The sequence below is a fragment of the Haemaphysalis longicornis genome, unplaced genomic scaffold (genome assembly GCF_048455015.1).
Source record: "Haemaphysalis longicornis isolate Haplotype H1 unplaced genomic scaffold, Haemaphysalis longicornis Haplotype H1 scaffold_1, whole genome shotgun sequence".
Taxonomy (NCBI): Eukaryota; Metazoa; Arthropoda; class Arachnida; order Ixodida; family Ixodidae; genus Haemaphysalis; species Haemaphysalis longicornis.
Window position 1 is genome coordinate 34710028 of NW_027526203.1, and position 12060 is coordinate 34722087.

Here is a 12060-nt window from a genome sequence, read left to right on the forward strand (position 1 = left end):
GACTTCGTCACGTAGCTGGAGTCGTTGGCTGATAAGCTCCTCCATTGTTCTCCTCGGCGTTAGTCAGACCACAAAATCGTTGGTAGGTAGGCGTTCCTTGGTATGGCCACGAAGTACACCGTCGTTACAACGTATGAAGGTGGTGTCTTCATCGTGAATGCATGTGCTTGAAGCTCGTTCCTTCCATGTCGTTTCTATAATGGTGCTTCAAGCTCGTTCTGCGTCAGGTCCAACAGTCCTCGCCCCACGGCTCACGTTGTCGTTGGTTGGTAGCCCGCTCGGCCCTTCCACCGTTGAGTTCCCCTGGCGCGGCTCCAGACGAGGACACAAATGCACCGGCGGAAACTTCTTCTCGAAGGTCGATGGGGCCGGCGCTCGTTAGGGTGTCTCACGTCTGTGAAAGCCGCTTTTCCTGTCGTTTCGGCACCATGTCACGGAAAGGACCGAGCCGGGACCACGAACGGGAGCCGCCGCTTTAATGGGACAGGATGGAACACTATGTGCAATGATGATGATTCGAGAGGTATGTTGAAGGGACCACTTCCTCCTTGCCGTGATTTCCAACAGGCCGAGCCAAAGCTTTCAAGTTCCTGACGAGGTGAAGGCGCCAGTGGCTATTGCACGGTCCACTCGATGGCCGTTCCACCCTGGTTCGTGATTAACCTCACCTTATTGGCCTATTTGAACCGCGCCCGAACTCTCCCTGTCGAGGGGACTGTTCTGGTAGACGCTGCCCATGACTCTGAAGGTCTGTGACACTTCCTCTAAAGTCCGGCCGCAACTCGGTTGCCCCGGCGAAATCCCTCTAGCTCCTCTGGCTGCTGGCTCATGCCTTATGATGCTCCTGTTGCTCCGACCCGACGCTTTCATCTAGGCCGACCTAACACTTGACGATCACGCCGTGGGGTACGCACCTGTGAGCGAACTGACCGCGTCTGCTTCGCTGCTAGCAGCCGATCTGTCCAGCTCAGCGATTCGCGCGCACAATGGTGCGCCGCGCCCCGGATTTTGCCCTGATCGGAGAGAGAGAGAGAGAGAGAACAACTTTATTTAGCCACACAAAATTGCGGCGACTACGTGCCGGATGGGGTGGTTCCCTCTTCACGGGACCCATATGCTTCCGCGGCTGCCTGGCCCCTGGAGATCAGGACGAGCTGGTCTTCCAAGGCGGGGCTGGTTAGCAAGGTCTCCCATCGCTCGTTAAAGGGTGTGGGAAGGGTGATTGAGGGTTGGGTAAGGGGTGGGGGGATTGCCTCGGTGAAATCGCACTCTCCGATGACGTGCCGGAGCGTGCCCAATTGCCCGCAGAATCTACACTCTTTCTTGTATATCTCGGGGTACATTCTGCTTTGGAGATAGGGGTGCGGGAAGGATCCTGCTTGTATTTGGCGATAGATCGTTTGCTGTGCTCTGCTGAGCGACTTGTGCGGGTCAGGGTACCGCCGTCTGCCTTCCCTGTAGTGGCTGGTGATGTCCTTGTAGGTCGTTATGGCCTGCGGCTCGTGCTCGCCTGCCCGGTGTTCAAGTTCTCGGGCAAGCTGGTGGGCGAGTTCGCTGCCCTCCAGCCCTGAGTGAGCCGGTGTCCATATAAGTTTGACTTTCTGCTCGGGTATGCGGCGTATTCCTCCCTCTAGAGCCCACTGGCTCTGCGCATCAACGGCGCGCACACTAGCGCGGTGCGCTTTATCGTCCCTTGCACCAAAAGGGAACTACGTACCTGTAATGTAAATCATGTAACCGGGAGGATGGCGTAAAATAAACGTCTTCTCTCGGTATCCTAGGCATATTTTTTTGTCGCCCCCTCACCCATGTGTATGAGATTTTGGTGCACGTTAAAGATCCCCAGGTGGTCATAATTAATCAAGAGCCCTCCACTGCGGGGCGCCTTATCGTCTGCATTGCGTCGGCGCGTTAAACTCTACAATCAATCAATCAATTTGTCACCCCCTACTCCAGCTGCCCAACAGAGGCGGTGTTGAGTTGGCGTGAGGGCGTGTCAGTCTCGTGAGCGTGCTCAACTATTTCGAACCCACTGTGGTTCCTCGCAGTGTGGATGCCTTGTGTATTGCAGGGGTAATGCTAATTGCGAGGTAGAGTCACCACAACATCCACATTCGCCGGGCGGGATGGCGACCAATTTTTTCATTTGGCGGCAAGATTTGGAAAAAAGAAGTTTGGGAGTGTAGCGAAGGGACCCATGCGCACTCTGAAGTGTCCTTACGGACCCCTTTTGGTCTGGAGACCCACATCTGAGAACCACGCCCGTGTGCAACGCTTCGAAAATAATAGGTGTAAATAAATTGGGATTTGTTGGAGTATACCATCGTTTCTTCGCCACATTCCATCAAGCATTAGGTAGTCATGTCTTGCTGTCACCGATATCCCGTAGTCGCAGGAACATTTGTAATGCTTTTACAAAAGCCCAGCCTATTGGGCTTTCAAGAAAGCCCTATTAACTATTGGACTCCTAAGAAAGTCCAATAGGGAATAATTATTTTCTGTTAACGGTGGACGAGCTGATCGTGTTTCGTTTTCTTCGGAAGGCTATTAACAATAAATACAGCAAAGGAGTTTCCGCCGAGCTTCGATACTCGATACCATCTGCCCCACATCACGTACAGAGCGGCGGCAAACCCACACCGGTGCCTTCAAGTTTTCTTCCATGCCTCTAGACCTGTTGCGGCGGCGGGATCGGCACCATTCGGCAATATCGGTGGCGCGTTCGCAGGCCACTCCAGCGCAGGGGTGTAAAGCGTAGAAATGAATGCTTGAATTCTCGTGTTTCTTCATTGTAACTTAATTCACAGTTTGCGTATGCACGCTGCAACCTGTCTTGAGGCAACGGATAAACTGCAACCATCATCTTCATCACCCGGTCGATGCAGGAAGGAAGTCAAAGCACAGAATAGCCGGTTCCCCTCACCCGAACATCGTGAGGCCATTTCGGTGCTTGCAGGTGCCACGGCTTCAGAGCGTCTCAGTGCCATCGACGCCGTCACGAATGGTGTGCGTTTTGACCCCGGCGTATCACGACATTCCATAGCCCAAGGGCGTCTTATAGCTGATGATGAATGGGCAGTTCCTTAAAGGCGCCATGAAACCAGAATACAACTTTGTTGAATTTGAAAGAGCTAGCCTTTGGTATCTCCATTCCAGAAACGAAATACGCTTGATGAACCGAGAACAAACTCAAGAACTATTGAATAACATGTAAATTTCTCGCTACAGTCACGTAATAAGGGCCAGCACTAAAATATAGTTGTCAGTCTGGCGAGCGTGTTAACTGCACATCCGCATTCAAGTGACACAGTCGAACGGAACAAGAGGCTACACTACAAGCGCCCAGTCATGTTAATGGGCGATGGCGCCAAGCAATCGTACAAACTAGTCTCTAACATCCCAGAGAAGTCGCTAGAAAGTGACTGCGGAGTCACCACCGTTTCATACGTATTCAATAATATTAGTTTTAAGTTTGCAATAAGACTGGTGTGATTGTTATCGACAACAAAGCAGTATTTCTGATGAACGAATCTTCACTCAAATAAGCTACATAATTAGGAAAAAAAGGAATCGTCATGCGACCCACAAGCTCATTTTCCGCAAAAGAAACCTATGATGTCATACCAGACTGATCTGCGATAGGCGGAGGCTGGCAAAAGCAAACGCGAATTAGGCAGAGCGTATAAGCTTGCCGAACGCGCTATTTGCGCCTAAAAGTAATGCATATCCATTTTACAGCAGTAAGAATGGTGCGGTAAACAGAAAATGTTACGAAAATACACGTAAACATAGAAGTAACGATGCGCACTGCTGTTGGGAGTGGGCGCACTATGCTTGTTTTAGCTGCACAGCAGTACGACGCATTGGAGTTGTCTTATAAGACGCTGGCCGATTGGCGTAAGCAACGTTGCCTTACGCGACCCTATGTGTCAAGCATACCGCCGGTTTCACGAAGCGATTACTCTCTACCGTAACAAAAACAAGTCAGGTGTAAATACGGTCAAAAACAAAGCAATGGCGGAGTGCTGAGTATGCGCCATCTAGGAGGTTTGACGGGAAGCAAGGCTGCAGAGGCGAATGGCATAATGGAAGTTCTTTTGTATACGCGCCCTTATGACTTCGTTATAGACGTCACCAAAACACACGATTTGGCGGGAGAATCACCATTTTAACGTAAATTGATTAATTTCTCAGTGAATACGGCGTCACTTGCTGCCGCTCGAGCGCTGGGGACATTATAAAACACGAAATCTTTCGAATAAAACAAACTTGTATTTTGTCTTCATGGCTCCTGTAAGACGATTTTTTCGTCGATTTTGGGTTGTTCTACAGCGATCTCCCGTACTGCCTTTTGGGTTCGTGCGAGCGAAAATACGACGGGTGTCCGACCGGATGGGCAACCATGCGCACGAATTGAACTGCGCTCAGACGACACCACGCAATACATGTAACCACGCAATACATGTCTAGCTCACGTTGCGCGATACCCCACCATACACTCCAGTCATAACTAAGTGAAAGAAAATTTGACGCCCACCTAATTGCAGTGTTGTACGGAAGGGAGTTCCTGGAACTAGTTCCTCGGTGGAATGGTAACGGTAACTCGTTAGGTTTATGAAGGAACGGCAGAGACGGCGTTCCTTATGGAAACGTTACATTGCTAGGATTTGGCTCTTTTTGATGCCAAGGCTCCAGTACGAAAATGCACAAGCTGCAACTGTGTTTCTCTTCCTATAAGCAGGCCAATTTGCCCGCCCTTCCGCGAAGGTCAAAGGCAGAAGAATAACCACCAGCAGGCCGCAGTTTGTGCTTGCTTTCATGCCGGTAGAGCTCACTCGGAGTTCGGCGGGTGAATACCGCAGCCGCGAGAATGCTTTTTAGCCTTCATCGTTTGTCTGGGGAGGTCAGGATGAGCGTGTGGCCATTGGAATATTTCCCTTCCGGGGAAAGGTTGTTTAAGTTCGAGCGGCGCTGCAGGCCCCTTGTGAAACCACCGTATCTATATATTGTTAAGGGTAATTACCGCATTAGTGCACGCGAGGCGCGGGTGCGTTGTTGTCGGGGTAGTTGCGCTCGCTGTGAGGTCATTCGAAGGGTCACGCGCTCAAGGGAGTGCCTGGAGATGTAGTGCTCGAAGTTACAGAGTACGCGCGCAGTTCGTCACGGCGCGTTCTGTCGCCGGTCTGGTTGGAATGGGTCGACGAGAGAGCCAGGTCCTTTTGTAATGCACGTCGTGTTGACAAAGGACAGGAAAGTCGCCATTTTCGGGCATAATTTCGTCGCGCGCCGTTTGAACAATACTTGAGAGAGGCCGCCCGATGGTCGACGGCCTGCGTTGAGAGTTGCTTTAGTTGGTCGGTTTCAACCTGTGTTATACCTGAGCTTTGATGAATACCTAGGCGTTTCAGTGAGACTGAGAGTGTGGATCACGTGATTGCTTTTGTAACCCGCTTACTCAATTCTCTGCAAAGGGGCCTGTAAAGTATGCGAGGTATGTGAAGGTATGAGAGGGGCCTGTAAAGTATGTGAGTAACTTTTTATTTGCACATCTGAAGCGCAGTAACCTCACTGCGCATTTATAAGACTGAAGTGGAAGGTGCCATATGTGTTGCACCTATAACGGACGAGCTCCAAAATAGCAGTTAGACATGTCTGGATTTTGTCCGGTGCTCCCTGAAAAAAAGAAAAAGGAGCGGTTCTTTGGATTCTTTTTATCTCCAGATAATCTGGTGCCGGCGGTATTCATATTCGTATAATATACGTAGTTCAATGCGAGGTTTAAATTTCTCACTTTATTTCGCCCCAGGATTATCGGACAACATATTTTCATTAAAAAAAAATGAAATGTAACGTTATTCTAACGACACGTTCCAATGTTCGAAGTGGAACTGGAATGCGTTCCTTTCGCAATAAAGGAACTTGTAACGGGAACTGGTTTCGAAATTGGGAAGGAACGAGGAACGAGCTTTCGTTCCTGTTTTAGAGGAACGTGCACAATACTGCCTAAAGCCAGCCGTACGGCTGCTCCACCTTGGGGATTCCCCCTAAATCTAGTCGACTAACCCCAGTCTTAAGTCGAAGCGTTTACTCGCCCTCGTCATCTTACTTCTTTGTCCCCCTGATAACAAAGATACCTCATTGAGGTGCTTGGTTGTGGAGATTACTAAAGGCAGCTTCGGAGACTGTAACGAAGGCTGGAAAAAAGACGTTTTATAGCCTTGGCCATGCCTTTACTTTTTGAAGCAGCCTTCGCCACCAAATGTTCTTTCACCCCGATGTTATTTATTCTCGGCATCAAAAAGTTTCCCCGCAGGCACGATCTAATTAAGCCATTGGTCAAGTGTGCCGCACCTAAGCCAAGGACCACGCCCGAAAGCCCTGAAAAGTAAAAAAAAAATTGAAGTCACGCAAAACAGCGATAACAAACTTCTGAACGAGTGCTTCGAGCCGCGTTTATGATTATTGAAATTAAAGATTAAAACTCCTCTGGAGAACGCAAACGGTTTTATAATTGAATAGCTGCGTAGCGGAGGTTTTCAAGGCGTGCCCAAAATATCTTGAATATTTGTTGGTATTAACAGACGGTATTAAGAATTTAAGAACCTCAAAACTAATGAAATCATCCTGCTTAATTTGTAATATTGCCGCGAGCAATGTATGGGTTTGTTTATTTATTGTTTATTTTACTGCCCGGCCACGCCCGGCTCTGTTATCTGTGTCCCAAGCGAAGCGCGTGCTCCGTTTTTATTTTTTTGCCACACGGACTATCTCATTCAGATAAGGAGACTGTTTTGCCCTAACGTCACTAGCCTAGAATAATCTTCCTTCAACTGCAATGCTCTGGATGTAAATCGACGGTTCGAGAAGCACTCGCGCCGAAAGATAAAAGCCTGCATAGCAGACGCCGCGGTATTCGACTTGCCGACGCTTGGATACGCACGTCACTTGGTTGACTTTTGCTTCGCCGCCTGTGTATTCTTTGAGTTCTTCGATCCAATAAACTTGTTTTCTTTGAAGGCAACTGCGTCGTTTTTGGATTCGTGACAATATTCCGTGGTTTTTGTTGGATTTCGGATTGTGCGCATCCTTTCTAATTCAAAGACCTGCGAAGTCACAGCAGGATACCTTCACCCTGTCATTTCATGATGAAAAGTGGTTCCAATACATGTTTAAGAAATTTCGCAGGAAAACGAATATTTTACGCCAATTATCAAGGAAATAATGTTGGCCGCATGTGATGCCCGTCTTCACTAAGAAAAGGCCGTGACTAACAACCTGAATGCAATTACAGTGCAAAAAGGCCCAGGAAAAGTTGTAACGATGACTATGTGTGATGTGATACGGCATGTCTGGTGATCAAAAGGATGTACCAAGGCAGACGAGGCAGAGTAGGCTGATTATCAAACGCTCCTGAATATACCACTGTTCGGACTTCCACCTTGTCGGACATCCAGAGTCGTTCTACGTTCATGCAGAGTCCTTGCTACGCGCACTCGTGCGTACACTGCATTCACAGCCACAGCCCCCCGGCAGTCACTCAAAAGGGCCAAGGTGCAGTCGGAAACCAATCAGGCTTGAAACATGCACAGGGTCATTCGCTTATCAGCACTGTCGGCCCGGGAGCCCGGAAGAGGGGAGCTGCATTGCATCACGCGCGGAGCGGGGGCCGAATGTTCTTAAGTAGGCCGGTAGCCCCAACGGCAACCACCACCCTTCCCGTGTCACTGAAGTACAATCAAATATTTCACGTAAAGTCAGTAAAAAGGGATATAAAAACACAAAGAGGGGAAGTTTTTGATATGACGGTGATTTTGTAAAATTGAAATAATTTGAGCGTTGTGGTATGGGAGGGGTCGCTCGTTCTAGGAGACCATAAACAAGCGTCACGAGCGTCTTGCGTTCGCGCCAACCGTTAGTGATCTGTGGTCCCGTTCGCAACGTTTCACAGCGCACCGCTGAAACGGTGAAACGATAGTGATTCTTTTCCTCCTCGCTTCTTATTGGCGTGTTATCACAGCAATAACTTTTTTCTTACTATTCTGAGCTTGATTGCGAGGGTCCGAGGGAGAGTTGCAAAAGCAGAGTTTCAAGGCATCAGCCCAGGGAGCTTTATATAATATGGGCCAAGGCGGCAGAAACTCGAGGCAGCTACGTGGAAGCATGCACGTAGAGCGATTGCTCTGATCTGCCGCTGGCTGGGATTGGCGACGTACGCGGGGTGTACGTACACTGGAATGCCAGTGCGATGCGCCCGAAAGTGTAGAACGTCTTCATCGCAAAGAACTGTTCTGTGAGGATGCACGCAGTAGCACAGAGCCCAGTACGCAGTCTCGCAAAATATAAACGTTGGTTTTCTGTGCTTTTAATATATTTTTGTATTCCTTTAGTTAATGTGCAGGTTGGATCTTTGATTAGTTGGTAGTTATTGATTTAGCTCGTTTTTGTTCTATTCTTTTAATGTAAGGGGGTGCTTACGCCGGGTTGTGCGAGATTCTGACAGTGGGGATTTTATTATGGTTGTGAAATAACTGAAAGAGAAATTTAAAGCGCTGCTTTTTTGCTCTAATCGGAGTGTTGGAAGGCCACAGATAGATAGCATATTTGTCGGGGAATCAGTTTGCTGTAAGTATGAAGTGTGCGATAAGTATGAACTGGGGCATTCAACTACACTTGAGGTCATTACTCTCCCCTTTACTTTTTACCGTGCACCAGGACGTTGCAACGCATTGTGGACATAAACAGACATCGCCATGTTAGCACTTTTCCTGCAATCCTGCACAGGATCATTTCCTGGACAGGAAATATGCTATGTACACAGTGGAACCACCGCTTTCATTCGCCCATATCGTTCTGCTAACCACCTACAAGTTCACTTCTGCTTTGTCCAGCGATATAAAGAAAAAATGTACGGAACAAGGACGTGGTTTTCCGTGTCTACCTATTTCGAAGTAACGTGCAGCCGGTTTAATGCTTCACGGCCCGCAACGCCGCTGCCTTGCCAGCCGTTGTAGCGAGAACTGTTCACGCAGAAGCGCGCTGCGCGCGTCCTTTACGTCGGAAGAGAAACTTTTTCGCTCCCTTCGATGCGCTGTTCCCAATAACGAAATATATTCAGTGCCATTCCCGATTTAAGGAAGAATTTTCTGAAACAGAAATTTAAAAGGAAGAAGTTTGAATGCATTCCGTCCGAACGCCACGAATATTATTGCGCGCCATGTCAGGAAAAAAAAAAAAAAACTAGGCATGTAGTTTTTTTTTCACGGAGCTCTGCTAAACTCAGAACTGCCGTGGCCGAACACCACGGCATCCCGGCCAACACGATTTCCACAACCTTGAAAGCAAATGACGCCATCATCTATGTCACTTCGTCTGGAGTTGCGTCGAAGAAAAAGAACCTCAAGACCACCCGGCACGAGATGTTGCAGGAAGCCCTGTTTACGTGGTTCAAGGATATGAGGGGCAAGAACGTTCAGCTCAGCGGGGAAGTGGTAAAAAAAAAAAAAGCGCTGTTTTTCGCGCGTCTGCTCGGGTGTGACGACTTCAGGGGAAACCCCGGTTGGCCTAACACTGCTGAAATTGTTCTTGTTACCGGAATAATGAGAGAGTTTGAACATTTTCCCTGGTCCCTTTGGGACAAAGAATTTGGGAGTGCGGAATTTTAGCGAATTGCAATATTATTAGTAGGCGAACGCCGCGGTTGCCGCAATTACGATGTCGTGGTAGCTGCAGCTGCTGGGATGCGCCTCCCTTTCAACTTCGAATTGATGAAATCAACTGCTTGTAATAGGACAGTCTCGGTTTGACGAAGTTCTCGATTTAAAGAAGTGATTTGCGGTTCTCGCTGACTTCGTTAGATCGGGCTTTGATTGTAGTTTGCCACACATACTTCACACTTTCCCCAATATGTACATAGCCTACTGTGAAACGTCCGTATATAACCTCAGCTTTTATTTATTGGTGAATTTGAACAAATAGCCTGTCATTTGATTACCCCTCCCTTTACCCTATCCCCGGGGAGATCTGTGTCCTGTGACGAGAAGCAAAACTTTGCCATGTAAAATACGCTCAATAAACACTTTCTCTCTTTTCCTCTCCCACTACCCAATGCCGGTATAGGCGACCGTGTAGCTACGTCATCTTTAAACCAAGCCAATCTTTCACCCTATATATCTAACTCCACTCCAGCCATGCTTTTCCGCGCATGCGCATGCGTTTGTGCCGGAGGAGTTTGCTGCGTACACCGAACTTCCGGATTTTCCTTTCTCCTAGACATCCAAAGCTTCGCTCTTAAACCCACACGCTCAACGAGCAGCCTCATGACGGAGAACGACGTGCACCCAGTGCGAAGGGTGCAATATACAATGAAATACGTCCGTTAATTACCTCGCCTGAGAAAGACAAAAAAATTCCGCACAGGCACTAGTTTTTCGCCCTCTGACAACGGCTACTTCTCGTTCCCACAAATTTGGCATGAGTGCTTCCCAAGGGATGTGCGGTAGTCGGGACAGGAGACCCGAAAGGCACTCCCAATCCGAAGCCAACCGTTGTTCACCTCTTCTTCTTCGTCGCACTATTTACGCCAATCGGGGGCCCAGTCAGCGAGCTCCCGGCCCTGCTCCTTTGCGGTGCGCGTCTGTGGGCCTGCCGTGTTGGCACGGCACGACGCGTGCGCGATTGCGCGCCATGCCGTCATGCATCTCTGAACAGGGCTAACCCACTGACGAAGACGACCACGGAACGTTCCAGTTTGTTCGCGCACGTGTGACTGCGCACTAAGTCCATTTCTTCTTTCCCTCCAGCTGTTTGGCTGCTGCCTTCTCGTCCTTGTCTCTAGGTGAACATGCGCGCGCGGCCAGTGCACGTTTCTGGTCGGAACGGCGCGCGAACGCGGCAAGCGGGGAACTTTCGAGGGCAGCAGGCACGGGGGAAATGGGACGAGCGCTACGCTCTCAGGCGCTGGCTGCGTACGCACCGGCGTTCTCGGTAATCGAGAGGAGGAGCAATAAAACGTACGCTGGGTGCACGCCATTTGGGTACACGCGCCTGCTACTTGTTACAAGCTGCACAGATTGTGATGTAGTGCGCTAAAGGTGCGACAGAACAGGCGTACTCTGTAAGGTGCCTTACTACACAAGTTACGCAGGCTGTGAACGTTGAAAGAGAACACGCGCCCGCTACGTCACCATAAGGTCCCTGGTTTGTGCCGATGCTCCTGAACTAAACCGCTGAATAAGGAGTACACCCGCTGTACCTGGCGCATCGGTAAATTGACTTGAAGACATTAAATGCATGTACATTCGATAGTATTGAATAACTCCCTGGACTATATTTTGTATACATCGTATAGGTTGTATGTTCAATCATTGATTACACAACAATATTGGTCATTACTTAAGATTTCGCTTCTATAACTTAATATTGGTCATTATTTAAGATTTCGCTTGTTTAGCGTGCTCACAACAGCCGGGGCTCTCTCGGAAATGATGAAGAACTCCTCCACGTTTCCTGCTATTTCTCTGTGATTAAAAATCCCACCCCATGTTCTTCCGTTTTTTGGGGTCCACTGTAGCACATATTACGCCCGCTAGTCCGCTCCATGAAGCCTTCTCCTGTCCTTCTAACTTTTCTTAACCCTATCATATGCCACTTAATGTCAGTAGTACAGCTAAACTTCCGTCGCTAGACAGAGTGCGTGAGTTGAACGTTGCCAGGGTCAAATTCCAATGGCGGCCTGTCCGAATCCACAGGCTCTAAGTGCCATCTGCTGTATCGCTATTCTGGATGCCGCCGTGGACAGGTGCTGTACAGCTTCTGCAGATTGAGGGCCGAGGGTTGAGTTCTTTAGTCGTGGGAAGTAGTGGCCAATTACTACAACAGGACGGCCAGATCCTTCTCTAGTGAGGGAGTGCCGTTTGTGTACCTAAGAGCCTTCCTAGTATGGTTGAACCTTCCTAGTGTAGCCCTTTAGGTATCCCGGATGATGGTTACTCCCGGAGCAGCAGGGAGCACTCCATACCTGCATTAAATGGGCACAGAGAGCCAGACGAGAAAAAGCGAGGG